The 21,567-nt window shown below is 44.5% G+C and overlaps 1 protein-coding gene across 8 annotated transcripts in view; it reads left to right on the top strand.

Moving 5' to 3' along the window:
• Positions 1–852: 852 nt before the first annotated feature.
• Positions 853–21,567, top strand: part of MTUS2 (microtubule associated scaffold protein 2) — a 543,384-nt gene continuing 522,669 nt past the window's right edge. For 7 of the 8 annotated variants that reach the window (XM_024125858.3, XM_028497249.2, XM_028497250.2 and 4 more), the window contains exon 1: positions 13,087–13,361. The gene's annotated coding sequence lies outside the window, so the exon portion shown is untranslated. Of the gene's footprint in view, positions 994–13,086; positions 13,362–21,567 lie in introns of those variants that run through there. The other variant, XM_028497246.2, reaches the window with a different exon arrangement.

Raw genomic sequence — 21,567 nt, forward strand, 5'->3', positions numbered from 1 at the left:
GTTGCGGAGCACAGGCTCCGGACGCGCAGGCTCAGCGGCCACGGCTCACGGGCCCAGCCGCTCCGCGGCACGTGGGATCCTCCCGGACCGGGGCACGAACCCGCGTCCCCTGCGTCGGCAGGCGGACTCTCAACCACTGCGCCACCAGGGAAGCCCGAGTTCTGGTCTTGATTTGGCTCTGCCACGGGAGTTGTGTGACTTTGGAATCTTGTGTAAGATTCTGTACTTCTCTGGGCTTTATTTATTTCACCTGTAAAAGGAGTGAAGCAGTCACTCTCCAAGGATGTTGTAAAAGTATCACAGATTAGGTGACGGGAAAATACGATGGTTCTATGCACAGTCGGCATTTTGCTTTCAGAGCAAATCTGCTTAAAGGTAAAGGGATCTTTCCCATCGCATCTGCTGATCTGACAGGTATGCCCTGCAGGCCTTGCCCTGGTTATTCTTTGGTTTTGTTTTGTTTTATTTTGCTCTTTTTTTTTGGCCCTGATCCATAATTTAATAGATGTGCAGGTCCGGGTCCCTTATTTCTGTTGCTTAGGGGCCCACTGCGCTGGGGTCAGGGTTTTCTGCTCAAAGGCATGGGTGTGCAGGAGCTCTTCTGCTGGGCAAGTGTTCACAAGCCGGTGTCTCTGAAGCAGCGGCTTCCCCTTGAACTTGACCGACACCACGAGGACGTGGAGGCTGGAGGCCCAACAGTTGGGAGTCGAGTCCCCCACTTCCACGTGCTCCATCTCCAGGTCCCCCTGCAGCTTCTCCCTGGAGGTACTGGGCTCTGAGCCCCACTGTGGCCCCCAAGCGGGGACGAACTGCAACTCGGACCCCTGCCGCACTCATACTCTTTGGTTTTCACTTTTGTCTCATCAGTGGTTGTCAAGACATATCCTCATTTCAACAGTCCAGTGTTCACACATTCTGGGCACCGTTCCAGAAGCTGGGGATACAGTCATGGACCACAAACTCGAGAAAACTCCTGCTCCCATGGACGTTCTAGTAAGTGCAGACTAATATAATACATCAGGTGTTGGCGATAAGTGCTCGGAGGAAAAATAAAGCTGGTTACAGGGTCAGGTCCCACGTAGAGGGGGATGGCGATGCTGTTTTAGCTGGGGAGGGCCTCCTTGAGAAGGTGACATCTAAAGAGCTGTGTGTGAATGGAGGGGGGCGTCCCCACAGTCCAGGGGAGTGGACTCGAGGTGCTTTTGGACAAGGCACCCATCTTCCCATTCTGCGCTGGCCCTGGGTGGCCCCTCCCGGGGAGGCTGAGTGTAGAACCCGGCTGATACTCTTGCTGCTTTTCCTCGGGCCCTGTTGCCCTCTGCTGGGCAGACCAGGTGTTAGCGCTCCCCCAAAGTCGGTGAAGAGAGTGCTCCCAAATCACGAATTTCAAAACCCAATTCGAGGGGGTAGTTGCATCGTCAATGTTCTCCCTCTGGGCTTTGAAGGCTGCTGCAACTTTGAGTAACCGATTCCAAAGTGAATTGCCTTGTAGGTAGATGCGTTTTGTTTCGAAACAAGCAATCACAAACCTTAGTATCCAGACCTAAGATGTAAAGTACAGCAGAAACATAACATTTGGAACTGTTGGTAATACTGTTTTATTGTGCCATCTTGTAATATTGCTTACTGTGTATGAAATATTCTTTATAATTAAAAAGTTATTGGAAGAGACCCACACTTTAATGGTATCTTTGTCCAGGATTTAAAGAACCTAATAACTCCAGTTTCCAAGTTCCATATATCTGGTGATTTTTCATTTTATTGGACATGGGGGGGAATTACCTAGGGAATATTTATTTAATGATTGTAAGACATCAAGAATTTAACATTTAACCATTAAATCACTGCCTGTAAGATAGCCTCTCTTTTTGGCAATGATGGTACCAGAACCATGGGAAAAAAGTCATTAAAATTGGACTTCTGCTGTCTTTAACTATTCCACCGTGTGTGTGTGCGTGTGTGTGTGTGTGTGTGCGTGTGTGCAGTGTATGTGAGCATCAGTGAAAGGTGAAAGATGAGCTTCCTCTGTGTGCAAGGACAGGGGTGTGACGAACACATCTAAGGTTCCTGTCTAGACTCTACCGCAGTCTAAGCGCGGTGCCACAGGCTGCATCTGCCTTATCTCATTTAAATTTCACGGCAGCTTCGCAGGAGAGGTATTATACGTCCCACAGAAAACCGAGCATCAGTGAAGCTAAATAACTTGCCCAAGGTTGTTAATCTAGTAACTGACAGTTTGGATACAATGCCCAACCATCTGACTCCAAAGCCCCACGTCCTTCCATTATGCAGTGTGGCTGCCTGATGAATGACTCTCATCCGGAGTAGTTCTGTACAGAACTAAAGTCCTAAGGACCTAACAGATTGTGCAATGCAGTGGCACATTTCAATTTGCAGATGGCAAAATTGCAGCCCCGGGGAATGAAGTGACCTGTTCCAAGCTGGGTATTAAGGGGAAGAGCTGGACTTGGACCCTAAGTCTCCCTACCCCTAGTTCAGTGCTCCTTCCAGTATATCATGGTGCTAGAATAACTTAGTTATAGAAACTGGGGAGAATTTTTAAATCCCCACTTTCCTATCTCCTGTGTGGTGTTTGGGCGCTCCAATAACTACCTAGAGTGGGAGATATAAAAGAATGACCTGGTATAAGAGTTTAAATGAATTATGTATTGGTCGTGATCTCACAGAAAGGAAAGAGAAAGGAAGCTACCCAAATAGGCTGCCCACCATCACTTTACTATCACCCAGTGCAACCTTCCAATCAGTTGATCAATCAACCAATAGGTACTGAGCATCTTCTATGAGCCAAATACCAAGATGGGTGGTAGAGAACTAGAAATGAGTAACTGCCAATGGGGGACTCACAGTCAAACGGGGTGAACAAACATGTAAACAAAAGTACGTTGCAATGCAAGTCCCATACACACTGTGCTACGGGACCACAGGGAGAACAGCAGCAAATTCCCCTTAGAGAATCCAGGAAGGCTCCACCGAGGGACACACCTTCACTCACAGCAGGATACCTTCAATACAGTGATGCTATTCACACAGCGTTTTTCTAGTCCTTCTAACAGTGCAATATGCCTCCTTCAATTTCAACTCGTGTAGATAAGAGGATTGTAAGATAATCTAGGAAGAAATAGTAAAAAATTTTGTGAGCAATTGAATTATTTTGGTTAATAAGGAACAGAGCTGTGGGTTACTAGAAGATTGTGGTGAATTTGAATTCTCTAGAGGAATTGGACAGCAAATGAAAGTGTAATTTCAACTTGGTTAAACACAAAGTAATTGGGATAGTTAAATTGGTATGCCAATTTAATTAAAAATTTAAAGCAAAAACAAAGCTGTTAGCTAAAAGGGTGACTATTATATAATCTTAATGAGTTTTCAATTTAAACATTTTTCCAATTAGAATTGGGATTAATTTTTAGGGGTCCCAGATATATCACACTGAACTCAGGAAAAAAAATAAGAGGATCTAGGAATGATTAATACACCTCTCTTATTCCAGATAGAGAATTACACACTTTTAAAGTTCTGTAAAACAGAAAATGGAATTGATTATTTATTAAATCTCAGAATTGGGAAAGACTGGTTAGGTTCAAAAGGAATAGAAGAGCAACTGGGGAAAAATATGTACAAACTTAACTAAAAATGAGTAAAATTTCCCTATGTGTAAAATTAAGAAACACCATCAAAATACAAGACAAACTCTAGCGGGGAGGAGGGATAGTTACAGCAATAAACTAATAATTATATAAATTATGTGAATATTAATTTAAGTTATATATTCAAATTATATAAGCTAATAATTACAAAAAATGATAAGAAATTCTCTAACACCCTGATAGATAAATAGATGTGTTAGTCAGCTATTATTACAATATTACTGCATAACAAGTCCCCTTAAAACTCACTGGCTTTTAACAACAGCATTTATTCTCACACAAATCTGCTATTTGGCTGACTTAGATTGTACTGAGCTGGGTGACTCTGCTTCTTCAGGCTCCAAGTTTGCTGGGCTTGGCTCCAGGATGCAGTGTGGGTACAGGTCTGTTCCAAGTGTGCTCATCACTCTAAGGCCAGTGATTACCCAGGGCTGGTTGTCATGGTGACAGCACTAGTGCAAGAGATACACCAATCTGAGCAAGCATAATTAAAGCCTTTTGCTTGTGTCATGTCTGCTATTGTTCTGTTGGCCAAAGCAAGTCATATGGCCAAGCCCAACATCATTAGGGTGGAGAATGGTACTCCATCTACACTGGGAGGGGAAGCTGAATTAATCTAAATGATTACAATGGGAAAGAGAAATAAACTGGCAACCCACAAAATAGGAAACCCACAATTAATAGACGTATGGAAAGATGAGCAACTCTATTAGTAATATAAAACGGAAATTAAAACTGCATTGAGGTAGCACTCATTGCTTATTTATAAAGAAAGTGTTAAAATGGAATCACTCACAGTAAAAATTCTTCCCAATAAGAACTACATGAAATCCAGATGGTTTTACGGATGAGTTCAACTAAATTTTCTAGAAACAAATTATTTCATCTTATGTAAATTCCTCCAGAGGACTGAAAGAGTGGAAATATTCTTAATGTACTTTAGGGCATCAAAACAAGGAAAGAACACAAGAATAAAGGAAAATTGCAGTTCAATCTCACTCTTAAGTGTAGATGTAAAAATTCCAGATAAAACATTACTAAACAGAATCTAACAGTGTGTAAAAAATATAGCATAACGTAACGAATACCCCTGAATAGCATGGCTTAAATAAAAGAGAAGTTTCTAGTGTGGTTGGTCTAGGCTGGCAGACAGCTCTGCTTCAACAGGTCATCCAGAGACCTAGGTTCCTTTCACTTTGTTGCTAGATCATTCCGGAGAGTACTGTACTCATCTGAATCATCAGAACTGGGCCACTTCCACATCAGTGGCGTGGTCAGCACAAGGTGAGGAAAAGCTGAGTCCAGGGAAAGCAGTGATTCTTTCAGTAGGTGCTACCTGGAGGCTGTACCATCACTCCTGGGGTGAGTAGAATCTCTTTGGGTGGCTGTGTGCCCAGGAAGAGATGGATGGATTTTTGAAGACAATTGGCAACCTGCTGCACTAGGAATACTTTTAACAAAAGGTGTGCAAGATCTATATGCAGAATATCATAAGGTCTTATTGGAGGACATTAAAGAACACCCAAGAAAATGGAATAATATTCATGTTTTTGGAAAGGAATACTCAGTATCATGAAGTTGTTTATTCTCTGCAAATTCCAAAGAAAATCTGAATGGAATCTTCATTAAAATTGACAGGTTCGGGCTTCCCTGGTGGCGCAGTGGTTGAGAATCTGCCTGCCAATGCAGGGGACGCGGGTTCGCGCCCCGGTCCGGGAGGATCCCGCATGCCGCGGAGCGGCTGGGCGCGTGAGCCATGGCCGCTGAGCCTGCACGTCCGGAGCCTGTGCTCCGCAGCGAGAGAGGCCACGGCAGTGAGAGGCCCACATACCGCAGAGGGGAAAAAAAAAAAAAAAGATAAGAGAATAATGGGCATAAAATACAGGATACAGGTTCTCCTGGGGATGGAGTGAGGAAGAGGCGAGAGCATAGAGGAGTTATTCAGGATGGATGCAAGTTATTGGCTGAGTTATGGGTTCACCTGTGTTATTTTGTTCTGTAACATATGTACATGGCACATATATTCTTCTGTATTTTCCAATATTATATTTTAAAATATGATAAAGAAAAAGGAAATAACTTGGATACTATTTATATTTATCAGATTTGCAAGCATTTTAAAGGAGATTAAAAGAAATGTGAAATAGCTTTTCTTGTACATTCATGATAGGAGTATAAATTGGTACAGGCTTTTTATTTGGATCTCTCTCTCTGTTTATTTATGTGTGTATATATATATATGTTGTGTGGCATATATGATATATATATGCCACACAAATATTTGATATAAGTATATACCAACATCTATATACAATATACACACAAACACACATATATAATTTGTTATATATATATGTAGTCATTAGTTAATATTCTCTAACCCAATAATTCAATTTTGGGAAAATAAAAGCTAAAAAAAACCCTGAAATAAAAAAAACACCTCAAAGTTAGTTGTTAAAATTAGAAAAAAAGTTGTGAACACAAAGATGTAGTTAGAAGGTCTTTTCTACTTGGGCATGTTGTCACTTTCCTTCCGTCTGAGCCCTGCAACCAGAGGCACAGCCAGGCATACACAGTACCAGCGGAGGGCGCTCTCATGTCCAAAGTCGAGACCCACCCCCTCCAAGTTTCCATCACGTCGTCCCATTTATTTCTTCCGCAGTCCTCGCACCAGCTGTCATTATGTAAAGTCCCTGAGAGGAGGGACCGTGTCAGCCTGGTCCTCTTACCGCGCTGGGGTGAAGTAGGTGCCCAGTGAGTACCCGTGGAGGAATGAACACCTAGTGAAAGAGGAAAAGACCTTTCCTGGAGCAAACTGGTCAAGACACGGGAGGCCTGGAGGAATATAAGTACTTTGTGTACCAGTATTGTGCCAGTTGTATAACCGTGTCTGATTTTTTTGGTCAATATTCACTGCTCTCCAGAGAAATGACTTTCTGAGATCCTAGGTAAAATGCTAGGCGATTTCCATTCTCCTAAAAAAAGGCCTCTTGCGACGTCTTCTGTGATTTGGTTTTTAGACACTATAGCATAAAATAACAATTAGGGAATCTGTGATGTTAGGAAAACTGGTTTGACTATATCAGATTTCCTGAAAAAGATTCTTTGTATGCTATAGATTGTGTTAAAATCTATGTATACATTTTCCAATAGGCTTTGCCGTAATAACTGAAGCTTATTTCACTGTAAGTACACAAAATAAGCAAAGCGAAGCAAAGAACATGTCTTTCAATATGCAGTATTTTAGTTATAGCCCTAAATTAACGGCACATTGTCAAGAGAGTCAAAATGCATTAAAATTCAAGTAGCATCAAGAGGATTGCAGCCATTTTTATTCTACTGATGTTTCAGCCACGTCAAATATAATTGCCTGGGGGAATTTATCTTAGGCTTAGGGACAGAAATTATGATTTCTGTACCACTTGTATCATTTGAGCAGCCTCAAACTGGAGGAAACACTGACCTTCCGGGCAAACGGGGAAAGACAGTGTGCATATTTGAGGCAAAACCCAGTCAACCCAGTTGGTGCCAGGGTCTTTTAGGCTATTAACTACAGTACTCTAAACCATAATCAAACTTCAGGAGAAAAAAAGATCTTTAAACTCTTGGACATTAGAGCCAGGTTTCAAGAACAGGAACCAACTGTGTAATCTACATTGGAGGTGGTGCTGACAGTATTTAATAACTGAAGCCAGTCTTCAATGAACATGTTGAGGAAAGAAAGACGGACAGTTAAGTCCAGCTCCCAGTGACACTGTCAGAAGCCTGAGAAGTCTGCCTTTGGTCCTCTCGTCTTCCAGCTCTGCTTTCCCTGCTCTGGGTGAAAGGCTTTCCGTTCTGCCCGAAGCCAGGTTGGTGGGCCCAGAGCCGCAGTAGAGGGCTGAGGAGTAGCTGGGATTCCGGAGCCTCTTGTGCGGGGCCCGGGGCTTAGGAGAAACATGCTTTCGGGCTTTGTGTGGTCCACTCGCCTGGAAGCCGGGCAGTGTTCAGACTGGGGAGGTGTGGCTCCCTGTCACTGGATGGGGAACGTCCACATGCGCCACCCGAGCCTTACACAGGACAGGCCCCAGAGCCTGGCAGTCTTGGGTCACCTGGCCCGGGAAGGAGGCGGGGAGGGTCCCACTGATCCTTGAGGCAGAGGCTGTAGTTGTTATGAAAACCATCCTTTGCTTCCTATATTATTTTGATTGTTGGTTACATTTGTTAAAAATTGTGGTAAAATATACATAACATAAAATTTGCCATCTTAACCATTTTAAGTTCCAAGGCATATATTCCCATTGCTGTGCAGCCGTCACCACCATCCCTCTCCAGAGCTCTTTCCATCTTGCAAAACTGAAACTCTGTCCCCATTAAACAATAACTTCTCATCCTCCCCTCCTCCAGCCCCTGGCAACCACCATTCTACTTTCTTTTCTTTTTTTAAAAAATTAATTTATTTTATTTATTTATTTTGGCTGCATTGGGTCTTTGTTGCTGCACTCGGGCTTTCTCTAGTTGTGGCGAGTGGGGGCTGCTCTTCGTTGCGGTGCGTGGGCTTCTCACTGCGGTGGCTTCTCTTGTTGTGGAGCACGGGCTCTAGGCGTGTGGGCTTCAGTAGTTGTGGCACGTGGGCTCAGAAGTTGTGGCTCGTGGGCTCTAGAGCGCAGGCTCAGTAGTTGTGGCTCACGGGCTAAGTTGCTCACAGCATGTGGGATCTTCCCAGACCAGGGCTTGAACCCGTGTCCCCTGCTCTGGCAGGCGGATTCTTAACCTCGGGGCCACCAGGGAAATCCCAACCACTGCTCTACTTTCTGTCTTGATGAATTTAACTGCTCAAGGTACCGCATATAAATGGACTCTTATAATATTTGTCCTTTTGTGTCTGGCTTATTTCACTTAGCATATTGTCCTCAGGGTTCATCCATGTGGTTACATTTTTTAAAATTTAATTTTTATTTTATTTTGGAGTATAGTTGATTAACAATGTTGTGTTAGTCTCAAGTATTCAGCAAAGTGATTCAGTTATATATATATATATATATTCTTTTTCAGATTCTTTTCCCATATAGGTTATTACAGAATATTGGGTAGAGTTCCCTGTGCTATACAGTAGGTCCTTGTTGATCATCTATTTTATATATAGTAGTGTGTATCCATGTTGTTACATTTATCAGAATTTCCTTTCTTTTTAAAGCTGAATAACATACCATTATATGTACGTACCACATTTTGTTTATCCATTTATCTGTCAGTGGACACTTGGGCTGTTACCACCTTTTTGCTATTGTGAATACTGTTCCTATGCACATGGGTGTACAGATACCTCTTTGAGTCTCTGCTTTCAATTCTTTGGGTATATATCTAGAAGTACAGTTGCTAAATCATATTGTAATTCTATTTTTTTTTGAGGAACTGCCATATGTTTTCTGTAGCAGCTGCCCCATTTTACACCCCCACCAACAGTGCACAAGGGTCCAGTTTTTCCACATCCCTGCCCCTAGTTACATTTTAGGTGACAAAGCGTACCACTGCAACATATCTGCTTCATTTAAAAGCTGCCATCATAGCTGCTTTATTGTTTTCTTTCCTTCTCTCAAGCATTTATCTCACATCGATTTTTTTCTTACCAGAAGCCCAGAACTTGGTATAGTTTTGGCTTGGGACCTGGGGTGCAGAGAGTAGCCAGGACACCAAAATAAGCCTTAATGTTTACAATTATCATAAATTATATTGTTAGGGCATTTTGCAGCTTATAAAATGCTTTTATATTTGTTACCACTTTGATTCCTATCCTATAAGGTAAGTAATGCATCTGTTATTATCCCCCCTTATAGATGGAGAAACCAGGGCTCACAGAAGCTCAGTGACGTGCTTAGATTACACGGCCAACGTCACACCTTCTGATTTCTGACACACTTGATGCTTTTCTCTTCATATCATGAGATTTCTCCAGTCCACTCCACAGGCACATGCACAGAGACCAGTGTGATTATTCTCTTTCCAGATATATGGGAGGACTGGTCATTCTAAGAAAACAGTAACTTCTGACTCAAACACTTAAAACTGCAGTAAAACATGCCATCAGTATCTGTGCTGGCCACTGCTTGTGGACCTCTGTAAATCCCATTTGCTCCAGCCGCTGCTGCAGCAACCAATTTCAAGAGGCTTAGACCAGCTTCTCTTCGGTAGAACCAGACAGAACCTCACTTTGATTCTGTCCTGGGGATCTCTTGTTCTCTTCCCTGAAGAAACATCTGATGTCATAGCATATGGAGTACCTGTGGGAGCTCCTCATCGCTCACACCTGCGTGCTCTGGAAGGGTGGGTGAGTTACGACTTATGGCACCACCGTTGACCAATAGGAAATGGAAGTTAGTGGATAAAGAGATTCTCCCTTTCATCTCCGAAGGACATTTCTGAGATGCATTCCATAAAAGGTCCTTCAAAAAGACCTGGCAGGAGAGAGAGAGACATAGAGAGAGAGAGAGAGAGAGAGAACAGGAAATGGAAAATAAGCAAAACAGACTGAGACACATAGGATAGAATAAGAAAGTATAATATGCATTTGATTGGAATTCAGAAGGATAGAATGGGGGAAATCAATATTAGAAGATCGTGTTGGAGAATTTTCTAAAATTGGTAAAAGAATTCTTAGATGCAGGAAGCACAATAAACCACAAAAAAGAGAAATAAAATGAAATCCACACCTAGACATAGAGAAGCAAACTGCAAAACAACAAAGACGATGAGAAGATGGTAAAAGCAGATAGAGGAGATGCGTCGCTCCTGAAGGGGCAACGACTAAAGCTGGCAGCTGACGTCACAGCAGCAGCAACAGAAGCCCAAAGAGAAAGTAATTGTTAACCTAGAACTGTAGACCTGGGTAACTGTCGTGCAAAGATGGAAATGAAATAAGGACATCTTTAGGAAACCAAACTGGAGAGTGTTTATCACCAAAAAGCATTCACAAAGGAATTATTGATGATGTATTCCAGAAAGAAGGATATTGATTCCAGAAGGAAGATCTGAGATTCAAGAAGGAATGGTAAGCAAACATTGACTATAAAATAATAATAACACTGTCTAATTTGCAGAGGAAAAAAATCAAATAAAATTTTGCATGATGTCATGTAAGAAGGGCAGGGGACAATTGAAGTTTAAGTGCTCAAAAGTCCTTTATTGTTCAGGAGAAGCACAGAGATATAAAAAATTAGACTTTCCAGTTACCTATACATGTTAGAAGTTTAAGAATAATTACTGGAAGAAAATACAGAATGTATAATTTCTGTAACAGGAAATATAAAACAATGGAAATTTTCCCTCAGTCATCTAAGGGAGGCAGAAAAGATCCAAAAAAAAGCAGGACCAGTAGAAAGCTCACAATTATATGGCAGAAGTAGGTTCAATTATACAAATAATGGATATAATTACATAATAATTATTAAGTAATTAAATGAGGTATATTTACAGATGAAAAGATGGATGTTGTCAGACTGAATAAAAATGACCAGATATTGCACATTTACAGACTGGGGCCAGTTCTGAGAAGGTCTTGTCAGGACAATGGGAAGTTTCAGAACAAAGGCTGCCCAGTAAATGGGTCCTGCGAAATGGCCCAGCCCCAGTGCTGCCACCGTGCTCAGCCATGGGCAGGGAACAGCTGGGGGGATGTGTGACCTGGGTGTGAGCACCGTGGTGGATCCAAAGATGTGACGGCTGGAGGCCATCAGTTAGTTATCCTCTCGAGAATTGCGAAGAACACGTCGTGGCCACCACAGAGAGAGGTGTCTTCACATTTTAAATAGAGGCATTGGGCCATCTTTGTAGGATTTGATGAGTAAGGGTTTAGGCAGAGGAGAGAGTGATCAGGGAGGAGGCTGGTGGCAAGAATTACAGGGTGCTGTGAGGGAGAGGGGGCAGGACCAGCCCCTTCATCCAAAGAAAGGCTTCTGGAGAACTACTTGGAGAGCTTGGCATGGATCACCCAGAGTTTGGGGACATACATGAACCCAGAGACTCCTAAGTCCTACGAGACAAGCTTTGAAGAGCAAGGCTGGTCAGAGCTACCTGTGACCGGGGAACGAGGAGGGCGTGCTGCTGTGGCCGTGACCTGGATGGACAGGGTGGAAGGCGGCTGGGTCTGCCTGCCAGGGCACGTGACCCCTGCAGAGATGCACCACCAGTGCAGAAGCTGACTCGGAAGCCGGGACCAGGGCCTGGTGCTGGGCAGGCTCCCCGCCGTGCCATTCTGGATGAGCCAGTCTGCACAGAGTTAGCCCGGGATGTAGAACAAGGCAGGAAAAGGCCTCCCCCTTCCCCATGCAGGCTTCTGAGCTTGGGTCCTGCTGGGAGCTGGTGGGTGGCGAGAGGGGAGTGGGGTAGGCTTAGGTGGAATGAAGACGGAAGTTTTGACTTGGATTGGACTGGACTTTTTAATACCAGAGGATCAGACTGTTTATTAACAGCTGAAAGTGACAGGAAAAGCTTGAAATCTGCCCTAGATTCTTCCAGAGGAGAAGGGAGAGCTGTTAGAATATTTTTAAAAGTGGTGTGATTTCCCTTCACTAAGTAGTCCAGCAATGTTTCAAAAATTAACTGCTGTAAAATATTGCTTAACATGGTACTTTGGAAAAAGACCTCCCCACCGCCCTTAAAAAAACCCCACCTAAATAGTGCGAGGACCAGTACCCACATTTCATTTTTATAACGGCAAAACCTTATTCCATTGACGTTTGAACCGGAGGCAGCGTAAGTTCTCTGGTCTCGCTTACCTTCCACGTGCACTGCTTAGGGAAGCCGGGAGCACTTCTTTGAGACATAAATTAATATACTTATTCCTAAGAGGTCCTCTGGAACCCCTCGACCGGTGTTAGGCACATTTGGTGCTTATTAAACACAGAAATAAAAGAAACGTCTGCCTTTTTCGCAAACCTTTCCACAGGTCATCTTTGGGCTCCTCCTGTCCCAGGAATCCCACCGCCGGAGCCGGAGTGGGACGGCGCGCGCACGGCGGCCCCGCGGCCGGCAGAGGGCGCTGCGGCTCCCCGGCAGGGCTGCGGGCGCGGGGCTCGGGTCCCGGCGTGTGCGTCTCGTGGAGGCCGGGAGGGGGTGCGCGCCTCTCCGCCCCGCGCCGCCCTCCCGCGCGGGCCCGCTCGCCGCCCGGCCGCTGTCACCGCCGCCCGCACCTCGCCGGCGAGGCGCGCGGGCTGCGCGGGCTGCGCGGCGCTCTCCGAGGCCCGGGCTTCGCCGCCGCCCGCGCCGCCGCTTCTCTTTGTCCGGGCGAGGCGGCCGGAGGGGCGGCCGCTGCGGCCGGGGGGCACCTCGGCGTCCGGTCGGAGGGTCCCCGGCCGTCGCCACCGCGGCCGCCGCGCGCTCGGAGCGGGGGCGGCGGCCTGGGCGGTGCCGGCGCGAGGTGAGCGCGGGGCGCGAGCGGGCGTGGGCGGGCGGCGGGGACCAGGCTGGGGAGCCGGCTCCGCGCGCGGGGGCGTCCCTGCCCCCTCCGCCTGCGCCACCTCTGCCGGCTTCTCCCGGCAAGTTTGTCGCCCCCGCTTTGCGGACCTCCTCGGAGGATCAGCCGAGTCCAGACCTGTGGCCAAATAGAAAACTCGAGCTGGAGGCGGAGGAGGCGTGTGGGCAGCCGGTCCGGGATGAGAGTCTCCTGAAGGGCAGCGCTGCCTTCTTGGACATCTTCCTTGGCTCTTTCCCACCCAGGTGAGCGAATCCTCTTCTGCTCAGTTCTGCACACGGCCGGGCTGGGCTCCGCTGCCGGCGTTCTGGGAACCCGCGCGGAGCCGGGGAGTGATTGCCGCGGGGGCCCCGGGCAGCGCAGTGTTTATTTTGGCTTCTCGGTCATCACAGCCCTCGTTCTCTCCTGCCTGCATCCATCACCTGCTCGGGCTGAGGTATTGAAGCTCATCCGGCACCTTCGCGTGCTGCCAGGTTAAACATCCTCTGTTTTAGAAGGGCTGGTAGGTGAGTTCAACCGAATCCCTCCCCGCCCCACACCCCCGGCTTTGGATAATTTGTTCTGTGTCTTCGTCTTAATTTAGTACGAATGTGTTATTTCCTTTGAGCTTTATAATGGTGAAGCAGTGAAGCGGTTTGCTACATCCATTTTTTCATTCTGAGCCTGTGCACAGAAGGAATTTCAGGCACATAAGTGATGTTACTACCATTCTATTTTAAATACAAACACGGAAAGAAGTACTCTTGGCAGGATACCAAAGGCGGCTGTACTCTCTGTTATATAAGTGCTTTTAAAAAATATTTGCTCATTGTTCAAGTTATAAAAGGGATTACCAGAGCATCTAAGAAGAGAGGGTGAAGATAAGTCAGAGCCATAATTTCTTCTTTAAACCAAAACTTTACTGGAAGATAAGCATGGTCTTAGCTGGAGATACCCTTTAAGATGATATAGGGCCGTTTCTTTGACCTCATTAGGTACAATTGTAAAACATTAGAACAACAGAGTAGGTTTTGTAAGGGCTGTTAAGAAACTTGGTGAAAATTCTTTGACTACTTATTGATAGTAATAAAAAAGATCCCACAGATATCCTTTATGGCTTTTAAACTAGTGAATGATTTTATTTCTTATAGCTGATGGAAACTTTGTAATTATGAACTGCCAGTTATTAAAGATTTAAATAACCTTTAATATCTCTACTTGTATTTATGGGTTTTTTATCAGAGAGGAAGACAGAAGTAGAAATATCAGATATACTGAGGTCTGGGCACCTCCTCTTGTGACCCACATCTCAGGAATCTGTTCCATTTGGTTTTTGGTGATGCTGTGACATTTGTAATGTTAAAAACTCCCTTGTGATTCTAATGTGTAGCCAGGGGTGAGACCCATAGGATAGCATTGTTTTTTTTTCAATTTGTCACTTTGTAGCCTAAGGTGTGGCTCCAGTGGTTTAAGGAAAGTGAAAAATAAGTGGTTATAAATATGGAGAGAGAATGGTATTGAAAAGAAGATGTGTTGAAGCATTACGGCATGTACACTTTTGTATTTTGTATATCTTTCTCGATTTTTTTGAAACCTGCAGGGAATAGTTGATGTTTGTTGGGGACCCATGATTCCATGTAGACTATGTCACGGAGTCCTGAGTGGGACATTTCTCTATGCACAGGTAACAGTGAAGTTGAGTAGCGAGTGGTGTCAGGATGTTCCTTTTTGTTTACATGAAAAGACAATCACGTCTTATTAAAGATTGTTTGCTCCATGAAATTCAAAACTCATTATGTTAATATAGACTAGCAAATTAAGTGCAAAAAAGCTTTTATTGTCTTTGAGGTCGGAAATAAACGTGGCTGCTGAATCAGTGTTTTCTGTCTATTTCATGTAATTCCAAATACCCAAATCTGGGGGCAGATCTTAGGGATGGTTTGTGAAGGCTTATGTAAGTGCTACGACTATTGCGTTAAACTCTCTGTTTTGGCTATTACATAATTGGCACAGTACTGGATTGTTAAAGCCGAAACAGGGGAAGGATGCACAGCCCCAGCCCAGCACATGCGCTTTTATAATGAATTGCTGCGGCCAAATTAGAGGGAACAGCAGGGACGGAGGTTTGTGAAAGAGAGATAAGAATAGTGTCTAGAGGATTGATGTAAGAGAAGACTGTTATGCTTAGCGGTTTTCTAGAGATTTTAATGCTGCGGTGTAAACCTCTCTAGTCTTTTGTATCTCCCAGCAGAGGCACATTGACTGGGAAGCTAATGAATCTTAAGCTTCAGGGCCCCTCACTCCGGCTTCGTCCAAGCCCCTCGGAGGGCCACTAGCAATGTGCTCACATGGTCACAGAAGTTCGTATTTTGGATTTTTTTTAAATAAGGAGGACACTCGTTCCCCCCTCCCGCGTCCCATCATAAAAATGTAAGGCTCCATAAACCCTGAATCTGCTGTCTCCTGATTATGTTCAAATGTTAACTTTGAAAAATGCTTTTTCTTATTTTAACGTCTGTAGTCTCATGAAAAGACAAAAAAAGAAATCTGGCCAATATTGTAGTTAAGCTGCTGAGAAAATGCAAACTGCTATTACCCGGGGCTCAGGTGGTTACCTGGTGAATCAGCTCTGCCTTGTGATCGCACACAAACCGGGAGTTTTTTGAATCCGAGCCGAGCTGGAGGCAGAGAGAAGCCGAGACGGGGGCGGGGAAGGGAGGAAAGTGGGTTAAAGCCCTTCCACGTCTCAGAGGTGGCTGCCGAGGGGAAAGGGAGAAAGAAGTGAACTACCAAAAGATGCTTCATTAATAAAAAATTAATAGGAACAGATAGCATCAGCTCCATAGGAGACCTTCCTGTAAACTCCTTAGGATCTGTCTGCGATATGAATTCTAAACAGGGAGCAAAAACTCAGGCCTGGAAAATATCTTGCAGGAAACAAGTGCAGGCTGGGAAGGGCTAGGATAAACTATTGACTTGTTCCCGTTAGCAGTTTTATGGGTAAATGGGAGCCTTATTATGTCTGCCGCAGGAATGTTGGAGAGGGGGGTTATTGAAAAGAGTGGAGGATTTTCCCTTTTTCTCTGAAGCAATTTCTGCTTCATATCTGCATTTGGACGCTTCAGATCTTACCATCTTGACCCCTTTCCCACCGGTCCTTATACCCCCTCCACCCACCTACCCCTTCAGACATCCACGCATCCACCCACCCATTCACAAAGACACTCCCCTTGACCAAACTTTAGTCAGACTCCTCTGAGCCCTCTTCTTGACTAGGCCTCAACCTTGGCCTGTAGGAACTGCAACTTTCAACACAATCTTCTCCGTGTAGTGTTGTCCCCCGACCCCCCAGAAGACTTGAGAAAACTCTAACTTGGCTTCCAGCCTCCTGAGGTCATGCCCCTGGGATGGCCCATCCCCCCTTGAGTTTCTGTTTGGAAGAGCTCAAGTCTGCCAAAAGGATTTGCCCTTCGTTCCAGCCAACACCTGAGGATGGGCCCGATTTCCCTTTTATTCAGCATTTAGTAGAAAAACAGTACAATTACAATGCATTCTCTGTCTCTTTGAGATGTATACGTATCTCCTACAACCCAGGAGTATGCTTCTCAAGGACCTGAAAGCCGTTCCTCTGACATGTAATCAGGAAGGATAGGGCCTCTGTCCCCCGTCTCTAGGAGACGAGGACAAACTGACACATAACATCGTTGACAAGGACCAAGCACCCTGCCTGCTTTTTGTAATTGCCCACGTCTGTGACTCTGCTTTAGCCCTGTCTGTGCTCTCTTGTTCTTCCTTTAGAACGCCTGGCTGCCTCCTCGTGGATTGGAGGTGAGCTACGTTTTATACTGAAGTCTTTTTTTCCTCTTGCAGTATATACTGAATAAATTCTGTCTTTACTGCCTTTAACTAGCGTCTAGCTTTGTTTTTCTTTGCTAACATCCAACGGATACTTTTGAGTGTCCCTTTGTGCCAAGCCCTGTTCTAGATATTAGGTATTTTAGAGCAGTGAACACAACGCACAAAAACTGTGCCCCAGAGGAGCTTACAGTGTCACGGATAACTTGATGTAAAATGTGTATCGTATCAGGTCGGGATAGTGCTATGGAGAAGAGTAGATCAGAGAAGGAGGCGTGTAGGGTGGGGAGTGAGTGTTGCTGGGACATGTGGGTCAGGGAAGGCCTCCCCGAGAGTGGCTGCCCAGTAGAGCCCTGAAGGAGATGAAGGAGGAGCCGTGTGCATGTCCGGGGCGAGTGTTTCCCTCGTTGGGGAACAGCCGGCGCAGAGCCCTCGGAGGACGGAGCTGGCGCTGCTGAGGGGCAGCGGGGGCGCTGGCGCGGCAGGCAGGCTCGCAGCCGGTGCGTCCCTGCAACGGCAACCCACCCGTCTGATTCTCTTGGACCTACCCTGGGACCCTCCTCTCCAGGCACATGAGGTTGTGTCAGCGAGTGATGGTGTTACTCTTGGGCTTTAGGTGGCGTATTGGTTTGGGATCAGGTACAGCTGAGGGCCTCTCAGGGCTCCCGGAATCCAGTCCAGACCGTTACACAAACTGATTAGAGTAGGGGGGAAGGTTGGGTGTCTTCGTTGATGGTTCCCACTGGCTTTGCTGTAGGAAAGGGGCCAACAGGAAAGCCTTATTTCCGCCCGGATTCCCTGCCGTCCCCTAGGAACAGACAGAACTGTGGTGAATGAAGGACGCCAGCAGTGGGAACCACGCTGCTCTTTCTCGGGGGATATCAGGATGTCAAGAACCCAGAGCAACTCCTGGCGTGAGACTGAGCCAGCGAGAACCCCGTGGCCTAAAGGTGTTGGGGTTGGTTCGGGTTTGAGGAGGGGAGTTTGCTCACTGGTTGACGAGGCTCCTCCGTGCCTGGACGGCTGCCCTACGTGCACTAGCCAGAAAGCACGTGGGTGGACCTGGTAGCAGGTGGTCACGGATCCCTCGGTGGAAAAGGTGAGAAGCCAGTGGGGAACAGCAGCCAGGAACCGTCTGCTGGAGAAAGGCATAGCCCTCCGGGCTGCACGGGGGACGGGTTGGGGGACGGGTTGGGGGACGGGAGACATAGCTGTTTACTCTGTCAAGCTATTAGCTTGTAACCATTTCTATCCCTGACACAGACAAAGAAATCTTCCTTATAGATTAAGATTCTCTGGGTTGTTTGCTAGCAGGTTGGAGCATAACAGCAGCCTGAATGAGCACAAAAGCAGGTGGCATTAGGAGGGTGGCACGTATAGGAGATTGCAGGTGGCATTAGGAATGTGGCATGTATAGGAGATTGGCAGGTGGCATTAGGAAGGTGGCATACATAGGAGATTGGTGTCCTTGCCTCTTCTCTGTGATTGTCATTGCTTTGCGTGGTCTCTCACTTTGCAGGCTTCTTTCACATGCCCTACCGTATTTGGAAAATGGGGGATTTGAGGTTATTCCTGGGTATGTTATACTCTTCTTTAACTTTTGTGAATGAGCCCTCTTCTAACTGGCTATTGTTATGTAATCAGTTGGCTATATACATTATGTGTAGTGGTCATGTTACATTGTTTTAGTCCTTTTGGGCTGCTATAACAATATACATCAAAAACAAAACAAAACAAAAAACAAAACAAAACAAAAAACCAATATACATCAGACTGGTGGCTTATAAACAACAGATATTTATTCTCACCGTTCTGGAGGCTGGGAAGTCCAGGATCATGTTGCCAGCAGACTTGGTAAGGGCCTGCTTTTTGGTTCACAGATGGCACCTTCTTGCTCTGTCCTCACTTGGTGGAAGGGGCAAGCAGGAAGCTCTCTGGGGCTCCGTTTATTAAGGTACTAATCTCATTCATGAGGGTTCTGCCCTCATGACCCAGTCACCTCCCAAAGGCCCCACCTCCTAATACCATCACCTTGGGCATTAGGTTTTCAACATATGAATTTTGGGGGGACTCAGACATTCCGATTGTAGCATATATATAACCAGTAATTTATATTTAGAAAGCTGTTGATTTTAAGATATAATCGTGTAACTGGGCACTTTTCAAGCTCTTATCAATTCTAACCTCTTTTTTGGTTATTTTTCTTGAATTTTCTAGGTAGACAGTCATATCGTCTGTAGGTGATGATTAGTTTTTTTTTCTTTTCTTATTTCTATTTCATGTTTTATTACCAGAGTTTAGACGAGATAGAAGGATGAGAGATTGTTAACTGAATCTGTTGAGTGATTTTTTTTTTAACATAAGATTGAGTATTGTCCTTCAGGTAGATGTACTTTCCCTGTCCTATAGGGCAGGGGTCCCCAGCCCCTGGGCCTCGGAACCAGCTGCACAGCAGGAGGTGAGTGGCGGGTGAGCGAGTGAAGCTTCATCTGCCGCTCCCCATTGCTCGCATTATCGCCTGAACCATCACTTGCATCACTGCCTGAACCATCCCCTACCCGCCCCTCCCCATCCGTGGAGAAACTGTCCTCCACAAAACTGGTCCCTGGTGCCAAAAAGGTTGGGGACAGCTGCTATAGGGGGTAGGTTGTATGACCCTTCAAGACTTCTCCTTCTTAGTCTGGCCACTCTTTGTGCACCTACAGACCCATTGCACCAGTAGGTTCAGTTCCCTTAGAGAAACAAAGCAGTGTGTATGCATAGTCATTAAAGGTGAGCCAGCCGTGTATGTGATGGGGGCTAAGCCAGTATTAATGACAGGTTGATGTTGACTTTGGGAACTTTGACTCACCCGCAGAAATGGAAAGCCAACATAGTATATTAGCTTCTATAAAGACTGTAATCAGGCAAATAAATTTGTCCAGACACAGGCTAATATTGTTACAGTGATTTTAAACGCTTTTCAAAAGTATTGTGGAATATAGAGCCGTGGATTACAAGAAATGGCAATAAAACAGCAGAAGCAAATAATGAACACTTAATAGGGAAGTTAAATTTTCACACTTGATCAGACTTACTGCAAAGGACTATTCTAAAAACTTAATATGAGCACTATCTCTGTTAAATGACAGTATAAGAGAAGTGATCTCAAATCATCCAGAATTAATTATCTTTGTACTAGGCTGTTTGAAATGACTCAAAATAGCTTCTGAAGACAGGCAGTCTTTCTTTACACACAAATAATTGTCTTCTCAGGTTGGAATGTTGCCACATATTAAGCCAAACATATTTTTGTACCTAATTCTTATATTTCTATCAGTTTATTTTCAGGAGAAGCCAATTTGAGAACTGAAATCGTGTAAGAGAGTGATTTTGATTGAAATGAATATTTCTAAGCTTGATGCATTTTCTGTTAGTGTTGCATAATATTTTAGGAAGTATGTATGGCAGGCATGCCAAAAATTACATTTAATTTCCTAAAGACTCTAGAAAGTAATAAAAAAATTTATATTAGTTTAATTGGTAGCTAGTAATGAGTTTAATACTGAGAGAGCTAATTTGCCTCTACTAGCAGTTTTAAGAGGTTAGTCTAATATAAGTAACTACTTTGTGCTCTACCCCCAAACTTCATACTGATTTTTTTCTGCTAGATTTGAGAATTATCATTTTGACAACAACCCAAGATATTGTAATGGAATATAAATGTGAGTTAGAACTAACATCTCAGTTTGGAGCATGAAAAAAAGAAGGGAGATATGTGATCTGAAAATCACCCTTCTCCAAGGTTGAGACTAGAAGGATACTTGTCAGGCAGTTGCCTCAAGCACAGAATTTATGGGGGTACTAAAAAACTACTCAATAAAATGAATAATATTTTCATATGGTTAAAAAATTAAAATTAGTGCCAAAATTCGTAAACAAAATATCAAAAATTTAAGAAAGACAAGATCAGTATCTGATTTTTCCTTTTGTGTAAGGCTCAGTATGTCATAGCATGACTGATCATGTTACTGATCGTGTTTTAATTTAAAATTTTGATATTTTGTTCACCATGGATTTTTTTTGCATTAATTTTTATGTTTTAAAAATATCATTTATCTTGGAACCACCTCTGGAATGTTGGAGTAAGAACATTGTGTAAATTCTCTTTTCCAAAACAGCAGTGAGAACAAAATTTCACTGAGTGAGGCAAAAATTGTCAAAATAAACTATTTTAGAACTCTGGAAATTGATCAAAGACTTGCAACAATCCAGGGGGTGTTTATTCAAGAAAAAAGACTGAATTGTGGTAAGAATAGTGACCTTTGTGGCATTTAAATTTATTCCCATTACCTCTTCCCAGCACCACGGTAGCCTTGAAAGCTAAAAGCTACTGGAGGGGACAGAGTAGGTTCAGAGCTCTTCAAATGCCCCATTCTTAGAAAACTGTCACTGTATGACCTGTCTGGCAGCTCCCTGAAAAGCTCAGAACTTGTTTTTTTTTTTTTTTTTTAACATCTTTATTGGAGTATAATTGCTTTACAATGGTGTGTTAGTTTCTGCTTTATAATAAAGTGAGTAAGTTATACATACATATATGTTCCCATATCTCTTCCCTCTTGCATCTCCCTCCCTCCC

This window comes from Physeter macrocephalus, chromosome 13 (assembly GCF_002837175.3).
Source record: "Physeter macrocephalus isolate SW-GA chromosome 13, ASM283717v5, whole genome shotgun sequence".
Classification (NCBI taxonomy): Eukaryota; Metazoa; Chordata; class Mammalia; order Artiodactyla; family Physeteridae; genus Physeter; species Physeter macrocephalus.